Source organism: Cryptomeria japonica, chromosome 3 (genome assembly GCF_030272615.1).
Source record: "Cryptomeria japonica chromosome 3, Sugi_1.0, whole genome shotgun sequence".
NCBI lineage: Eukaryota > Viridiplantae > Streptophyta > Pinopsida > Cupressales > Cupressaceae > Cryptomeria > Cryptomeria japonica.
The window spans coordinates 86,576,204-86,585,800 of record NC_081407.1 but is presented as its reverse complement, the minus strand read 5'-3'; the positions used below and the strand labels follow the sequence as shown (position 1 = coordinate 86,585,800).

Here is a 9,597-nt window from a genome sequence, read left to right as displayed (position 1 = left end):
CACAATTTCTTAGATATTGTAGGTCAACTACAAGTTGTAAAGTTGTAGAGGAAAACACTCGCAATTGCACATGGCACCATCACAATTGAAAGACACTATTATGACTATGTGAATGACATTATACCAAAAAAACATAATTATATGTGATTTAGTGATAAAAAAGATAAGAGTTTAGATACAACTTTTTAAAATCAAATTTTAGTACACTTCAAAACATGATAAAAATAAAATGACATCAATCTTAACCAATAATTAACCAATAATTAAAGGCTATTCTCTTATTTTCCTTTTCTATAAGCAGCCTCTTTTCTATTTTAATTTAAAATACATATTTAATAAATGTATTATTATCTTTACCGATCAAAAAAAATGTATTATTATCTTTTAATTTTCTAAATTTCTGGATTAAATATAACAAGTATTCTTTAACAAGGGAGCCTCAACTTTCCTGCGTATATTCCACTCTCGGGAAGGCTTAAGTCGAAGGGGTTCCATCGAAAATGTCTTGTTTAACGAGACGAAAACCTAACCAGATCTTCTAACATCGGAAAATACAAATAACTTTATTAGGGTTTCTCAGAGAATGCACAGTAGTTTGAGGGTTTCAGAGAACAGAGGATGATGTTTAAATAGAAACAGAAGTTCTGTTTTGATTGCGTGTGCGCAGAGCGTTTGATAATTTCGCTTTCCAGGTTTTTTTTTCTCTTATTTAATCTTACAGAAGGGTTTAGTTGTTTTATCGTTATTTTTGGGTATGCAGGATTTCTGGTCTGTAGATTTGATCTTATCTGTTCGTTTAAGTTCTTTGATGAAAATTACTTTCAATTGCACCTATTGTTACTATTGCATTCTTGGTAATTGCTTTTTTCTGTGAGAAAGCTGGTTTATTAATCTTGTAAAATGGGTTTTACATATATATAATTCTTCCCGTTTTTTATTCTTACAACCTTTGATCTTGGATACTTTATAGGTCTTGAATTTTACAATAATAGTTCTACGTAGTTCTTAGTTCTGTTTTGCTCCTGTTAAAGTCTTTATTCTTTTATGCTGTATGTAAGATGAGAGAATCACTTTCAGTAGTAATAATATGCTCTGACAAATACAGCTTCTAATGCCAGGTGGTTTGGCTGTGAGTTAAATATTAAATCTGGATGGTCTTAGTTTGAAATTTCCCTAATTTTCTTTATATGTTAGTTATTGGCTATTTTGTTGTGGCTGGGGTTTGGATTTCTTTTACAGTGAATAGTATATTTTTATATTAAATTATAATACACTATTTAAAGATATGAGATTTCTACAATCCATAAGCTTGATCAATGTTGTTTCTGGATTGGGTTGTTGAAGAGTTTTTGATTCAACATTTCAGATCAGTTACAAGGTGGGTTCCTTTGAAACTTTCTATCATCCTGATGATGGATCATGTTGTATGAATATTGATTCCAAGAATCTTACACAGTTTAATTTAGAAACATCATTGATCAGTATAATATGCTAGTTCAACATAAAAAGTGGGTGGAAAGAAATCATCATACCTCAAAAATCAATGGGAGAGTTCACAGGCAAAACAGAGTCACAGCACTAAGCAGCATATTATATTTCAGTAGGCGGAGGAGGGGGCAGGGCGGGGTGTCATGGACCTATTTGTAACCTTTCTAATATCTTTATATGGTTTGTGAAAGATAATCTCTATTTAACTTATCTAATTTTGGCCTGAGTAATATGTGAGGGTATTAGGCTTACTTTTAGATCCACATCAAGTGTTTTGTAAGGCTCTTGCAGATGCTTTAAATAACAGTGAAAGGTGATCGAAGGTCACTTGTATTAAATGGTTTCTTCTTGTTTTAGAAGTGAGTCGATGTTTCACAGGCTGCTTCAAATCATTTCTGAAACTAGAGGAATTCTACTGAATGCCATTTGCAACACAATTTGATGTATGGCAGTCTAGATTGCTGAAATTAAGCAGCATAGTCCATTTATTAGACATCCATTTGCTTGTAATGCTGTCATCTGGTTTATAAAATTGCGAGATAATAGTTATCTTTTCTGCAATAGTTGAGGAAATGTGTCGGGAAAGTTGTATGTTTCTTTTAAATAACAGACCACTTCATTTTAGAATTTAGAAAGTCGAATGTAATGGCATTGCATATTAAATATGTGAGGGTATTAGACTTACCTCTAGATGCACATCGAGTGTGCTTTCTAAGGCTTTTGCAAATGCTTTGGATGATGGAGAAAGGTGAGGAAGCTCGCCCGTATTTAGTGGTTTCCTCTTGTTTTAGAAGTGAGTTGATGTTGTGCAGACCACCTCAAATCATTTCTAAAACTAGAGGAATTCCACTGAATGCTTCTCGCAACACTGTGAAGTTTGGCACTCTAGAGTGCTGAAAATAATCAACAGGATCCACTTTTTGGACATCCATTTACTTGTAATGCTGCCATCTGGTTTATAAAATGGTGAGACAATAGTTATTTTTACTACAATGGTTGAGGGAATGTGTTAGGAATGTTTTATGTTTCTTTTAAATAACAGACCACATCACTTTATAATTTAGAAATTGAAAATGAATTTCCTTGCAGGTGAGAATGAAGAGATGCTGGTGAGGCTGAAGATATTTAATGATGGTGGCAGCCTTAGACGTGCTATAGAATGGCATTGCATATTAAATTTTGGTTGAACATTAATGGTTTTATTTTTCTTTAAATTTTTTTTAGGTATATCATTCTCCGAGAACTATGAATTAACTGCAATAGTTATAAATATATATTTTCTAGCATGGGAGTTGTGTTATATTGACATAGGTTTGTTTCCAGCTTGCGAAGAGTTGTGTTATATTGACATAGGTTTGTTTCCAGCTTGCGAACTGTACTACTCTGCACATCAATTGGTTGAATTGCTACAGTTGAGCTTGTTTTCTAACGAGAGATACTTTCAGGAATGCTTTGTATGTTTGGAAGAGTACTTAGTACGTTGTATGATTTATCAAACCAGGTTTGTTTGAATATCCATTAAATTGTTATGATTTGTGTTCTCTCTAGATTTGGTTTATCTAGAATAAATTATTTGCTATCACTCTCTGCCTGCATGGTGATGAGAAATGATAAAATAGTTTTACATCTCACGGCAGATTGTGGCTGCTCCTGTAAGTGTCTGATCTCTAATCTGGGCTTTTCCTGTAAGTTTAGAACTTTTTATTCTTCTTACTTTCAAAATTGTCTTTCCCTGGCTTTTGCATGTCAGTAAGTTTAGAGCATTTTATTCTTCTTCAAAATTCATTTTTTGTTTTTTTGGCTTTTGCTTTTAAGTAAATTTAGAGCAGTTTCTGCTTATTACTTTCACTTTGTTGGCTCTTGCATTGAAGTAAGTTTAGAGTAGTTTATTCTTATTACTTTCAAAGTCGTCTCCTATTTTGTGTGTAAATCTATCCTTTCGAACTTCTCCTGATTCTCCACGGAGTTGCTCCTAAAAACATGAGCTATAGATGCTTTCCTTCCTGTCATTTACCTTCATATAGGGTTGAGATCTAACACGGTCACTATACTGGACAAGAATGTGAAGATTTGTTAGTGTTCCTGAATCACCCTCTCCTCCTAGGTAAGGAATATAAGAAGGGAAGCAAGATATTTTTATTAAGTTCCAATTAGAAGATGGTCGAGAGTTTACATGGCTAATGATAAAAATTTCAGGCTGAATTATGACTTTGATGCATATTGTATACCAGCATGATCTGGATGTCCAAGATAGTCTTAAAGATGAGGTCTTAACCTGGTATGATTTTTATCAGTTTTTTTTTAATATGTTTGAGAAGAAAACCAGCAATGGTTTTTACATGGAGAAAACAAATTTGCAGCAAAATATGTAAGAATTAGTTAGTTACAATTATAAGTCTAGAAGATTTTGCATGATTGGTCTGTGGCACAAGCTTGTATGTTTCTAGATGGTTTGAACTTTGAATGGTGAAATAGAGGGATACATACAATTGGATGACACTATTTTACATCCTGAATTATATTCTCAAACTGATTTAATTTTAAAACAAATGAAGAGCAAGCTACTAAGTTCCTTTTCAATAGATCAGCTCATGATTTCAGACACTTCATTGTCAATGCTGATGAAATCACAATTTGCTAAGTTACAATTGAATACAAATTCCACAGCTTTGTATTCCACAGAAATTCATTGATGCCAAGAAATTTTTCACTTGTATGGAGTCCAAACTGATGAACATATTTATAAATATCCAAATAAAGTATCTGTCACTTGCAGGGAATGAAACAGTCTCGTCTACAATATACACATATGGTATGTATAGACTATACATTGTATGTGCATCATATAGTTCCCCAAGTGAGTAACAGTTTTCAGTATTTCCTGCATCTGTCATGCCCCCTGCAGCGAATACACATTGACAAATAACCTGGATGAAATTAACGGTGGGATAGAAGGGCATCAGATGCATTTGGAGCAGCAAATAACAAATCCGTGTTAAGGATAGGACCATGGGTTAATTACCACACTCTAAGAAAGAGCAATCAGTGCAATTCTGAATTAGTTTCCCAAACAAATTGTTAAGATAACAAGTTAGTCAAGAGCAGCGATTAAGACACTTGAGGAGACGCCACCTTCCAAGAGAAAGATCCAGCCCAAAAGGCATCCATTCAGCGATGAGGATATAAAAGATTTATAATGGAGGAGGGGCATCAAATCAAAAACAACTTATTGATCCACCAGCAGATCGAACCTTTAGATCAAGGGACAAATACATAATACTAAAGGCTACAAATGATAATCAGATCAGAGTGTAACTTATTAGTATATCAATTTATTGTGGTAATACATAACTATGTTTACTTTTAAATATATAAATTTAAGGTGCATCTCTGTTATATGTTAAATATTAAAACATAAATACAATCTGCAATTGTCTGTCACAAAGGAGCAAAAAAAGGAATCTGCAATTAAGGGAGAACAGCATTATAGGGCACCCTGTTGCGGTGACAAGTAGGGAGAACAGCTATGAGGGCACCTTACTGCACTGTGAGAGGGAGAACTGCTAAGGGTGCCCTATTGCAAGTCCCTTTCCAACTCCTGCGTTGAGGGACTATTGGTGAACCATAGACATCTCCAGCCATAGAAGAATGAAGGAGGATTGCATGAAGGGAGAACAGCCATCTTAGGGCACCCTACCATGACTCCTTATGCCAAATCTTCTATGTTTGAGTTTCACACACAAATTAGACTTGCTAAATGTATGTCGTCTTGCTCTAATAATAAATTTATTTCATAAATTGTGTCTGCAGTATTACCTAACTGATTGAAGGTTTCATAATCAGAATTAATTCATCTTAGTTTTAGTAAAGAAATGTACTACTAATTATATAATATGATGGGTCCATTTGGTGTTTGTGAATTGTGGACAGAACAGAGAGTGGTCCATGAAGCAAGAGGTAACAGAGGATGAATATGGAGAGAAGGCACATGGAAAATCCAGAACATCCTATTTGTTTGAAAAAGCAAGAGAATAACAAAGGTAACAGAAGATTGCCATGAACGCCACTCCTTCATAACATTCAGACAAAATAAATAACTCTCTGTGAGAAGCTGAATTTGACAAATGCATCTAAAGGAGAACCTTTCCTCAATTGCTTCAGGCCTTTTCTGACACTGATGAACAGCAGTTGTATTGCTCCCCTGTGAAACAAACATAAAGATTGCATAAATTTTGTTTTTTCAGAAAAAGTGTGTATTCTAAACACTGCAAAAACTGAGAAAATATGAATTTCTGTATATGATATTAGAATGAGTACAAGCGAGGGATCAGTGGCTGGAACTTAAATCTAGAGGACATAAAAGCTCAAGCTGCTGTTAAAACGTAGTTGAGAGTCTGGAGTAATTCATGTTTGCTTTCACTGTATAGATATATGTAAGTACGGAAAAGATACTTTTTGTGATACTTTTTGTGTCTTATTCATGTCTATATCTGGGTCTCATTCCGTTGCGAACAAAGGGAAATAATCTCCAAATTGATAGATCATCATATATTCAGTTTCTCGTGGCCCCTCTCATTCATAAAGACGAGACTGCTGAAGAGGTAAGAGGGTTTGTTTGCCAAAATAATGAAGTAAAAGTTTTGGAATAGAAAGCAACAATCAAATACTTCGGCAGCAGAGGTTTTTTTCCCGTTCAGAGTATACAGGATGGAAACCATGTGTCACCATATTAGCCAGGGTCTCTGACATCTAATTTGCTACTTCGGTGTCTAGGGGAAGCATATCAGTAGCTGTTGTAGCTAACTATGAACACCAACATATTCTACACACTACATTGGATTTTGACGATTTTTTTTTGTCGTCTCTGCATGTGACTTAACTGCTTATAGCTATTATTTTGGCTTGTGGGTAGTAACGATGCACGCTGAGGGATCCGTTATGCACACAAGGGTCAGAAAGTATATATTTCAAAGTGTCGCTCGATACCTGCTTGAAGATGCCCTAATAACCGTGCATTAAACTTGCCGATACTTATGCACAAATGTCCATGCGATATGGGTACCAAAAAGGTACACAAATGGAACAATTATGATCCAAAAATGCTAAAAAATGAGTGGCTATTGGTACATGTGAAATTTATTAATGGGCTTTTAGTTATTTGTTTTTTGGTTTTTTTAAAGTTAGTAATTGAAGGGTTGGGTGTGCAAAGGACTAAACGGTTATTGGAACATGAATGGTAACTTGCACTCTTCCCCTAAATGGTCTCAAGGATGAGGGAAAAACAAATTATCTTTTTCATTTTATTTTGAGGGTAATATGAGCACGATGGTTCCATTTTTATAATAAATTATATGCAAGTCAAATTAGGTAATAATCTTTATCAATAGTGGGTTTTCTGAGTTTCTTTTGGGCAAATAATATTATATTTCCCGTTACATTCAATGTTTCCGATTACAGGATTCTCATAATTAATATTCATTGTCTAAGCCAGAAATCTCTTAACTGCAAATACATAACAAAACAAAACTAATGTGGTCTATCTATCAGTAATCTTGGGAATCTGTGTATAGTCACATATTTAACGTCACTCTCCTTGGAATGATAATCCCTCCAATGTTATTTTATTTTTTTGTAGTCTCCATTGCATTTGAAAAACATGAGAAAATGGTTTTACCTTGGATTGCTTTCTCCTTGCATTAAGTCGTCTTTCAATAGATCGCTCTTGCCAGCAATGGTAGGTTTACAAACTTGGTAACAATCCAAACAAACGATAGAGAATGTAAATTCTGATTCGGATTAATTATTTATAAAATATAAGAGGATCATGTAGAAAAACAGGTTGTAAGTCAGAATTATGGTTACCAATCCAGGATTAATTTTTCAGCGTTCTAGTCCAATCATTTATAATGGTATCTTTGTTAGTGATGAAAATAGTTAAGAAGAAAAATTGTACTGCTACTTAACGAGTATAAATAAGGTATATAACTACCATTCAAATTAGGGTACTGCAGGGAAGTAAACGAATATATATTGCCCACTCATGTACTTGAAACCTTTTTGACATTTTGTGAAAGTCAAGAACATAGCCTCCCCCATATTCTAACATTGGAACTGCGATGAACATCCATGCCTGCAAATAGAGAATGCGCAAAGGTAGTTTTATTCAATCCCACATCGTTGCGGCGTCTCATGCTTGTATACGGTCTTCTACCGGCTGGTGAACAAGTCTACGTTGCCTGAAAACCATTTTCGTTCACCGAAAATGATAGCTTGTAATTAGGAAGTCTAACAAATCATGTCTTCACTGCGGAAGATATGCGCACTGCTCCATATCTGCTACATTTATTGGCCGATAGGAAAAGATTGATGTTATCTTGGATTTATTATCAACTGTACAACATTTATGTTGTAACTATCTGATATTAGCTCAGATTCATAGCAGCAGCTATAAACCATTTGTAATCTATTGTTTTTGTTTTTAATATTACCTCTGATATATAGAAGCAGGGTTAATTTTGAGCTTCTCAAAATCCTTTTTGGATATTTCAAATTATTCTTAATTTTGTATAGCAGTTTATTTGTCAAGTCTCGTATTATTGTTTGAGTCCATACAGTCAAATGTGATGTCCATCAAGACGTTTTTTTCATTGAGATGTCTAAAGTGCTCCACAAATAAGTAATACCAATAGGTGTGCCTTAAGTCATGTTTAATGTTTTTTTCATTGAGATGTCTAAAATGCTTCACAAAAAAGTAATACCAATAGGTGTGCCCTAAGTCACATTTAGTGGTGCACTTATGTGACATTACATAATTGGTTGCTTTTTAAAATTGAGAGGAATCTTTTTGAGGTTAAGTATTGACATGACACTTTCAGTGCATCACTATGGGTCTCTCTTTGTCTACCTGCATTGGAACTCCCTTCCACTATTAAGTCCATTTTCCCTAGATAAGCCTATAAACAATGAAACTTTTGAAGGATGGACAATTTTTTTTCCTCTTGTATTATAGGTTTTGATTGCATCAAAGAGTCCTCCTATGTGGCATACTAGATCATAAATAATGGGTTGACGGTGGATGGAAATCCAAGGTTAAATATGGTCTCATTTATGTCCACCTGGATGGGGCTTATGTGTGATAAATTCATCATGGCTTTCATTAACAAAGCTAAATAATTTAACCAAGGGGCTCTATACTTGAACAACTTATGATTTGAAGCCATTCATCATAGTCTCTAACACCCTTGTTAACCCATTCATTGGAGGAGAATTCATTGCATTGTTTGTGGATTAGTCCACTCCATCCATTTGAGCATGTGGTCGAATGATTGATTTTCTTCGACAAGAACCAACTACTATTTTTATTGGCCCCTCTATAGTTATCCACTTGATTTATCTATGTAGCGTTGTGGGTGCACCTTTGATCGTATTTATTAATTTTATTGAAAAAAAGAATACAATAGTGTTTTATTTTCAATCAATTAATAAATATGGTCATTACTCTTTTTACGAAGAAAATAGATATGTTCAGAATGGTTTCAATAAATTGTGCACTAAGTCATGTTTAATACTAATGTGACATCAAATGATTATTACATTTTATATCTAATGATTTCATTCAATTAACAAGATTTGTGATTGACATTTACAACTTAAAAGTCACAATTACTAGTGCTTTAAAAATATTAGACATTAAAACAGCAAATGCTATAATAACTATTGGAACCTACTCAACTATTGGGTCCTCTACCCTATTAAAATGAAAGAAAGATGATTGATTTTATTCTTTATTATGATGATGTCTTAGGGCAAGTCTTTGCTTATTTCTATAGTAATAATAATATTTTTGTAGTTAAATTTTGGAGGAAAAAAATTAGAGATGAATAAAATTTTATCTAAAATAAGGAAAGATTCTAATTTATCATTTTCTCACAATTTTAAATTTGCATGGGAACATTTTTGTTATTTAAAATTTAACCAAAAAATGGTTTTAGTAATTGCATGGGTGAGATTATAGAATTTAATTAATTTGGAATGATAATACAAATTAAAATAACTTTTTTCATACCACATTGATTGGAAGGACAAATTCATTCTATGTATCAAATAAAC

The 9,597-nt window shown here is 33.6% G+C and overlaps 1 long non-coding RNA gene across 2 annotated transcripts; it reads left to right on the top strand.

The window, feature by feature from the left end:
• The first annotated feature begins 421 nt into the window (after positions 1-421).
• LOC131071018 (uncharacterized) lies at positions 422-5,951 on the top strand. Of its 2 annotated transcripts, XR_009371917.1 has the most exons (4): positions 422-692; positions 2,578-2,989; positions 3,126-3,173; positions 5,419-5,951. It is a non-coding gene; the product is annotated as an uncharacterized LOC131071018 (long non-coding RNA). The 2 variants fall into 2 exon arrangements; XR_009371916.1 differs by having other exon boundaries at positions 2,578-3,173.
• Positions 5,952-9,597: the final 3,646 nt, after the last annotated feature.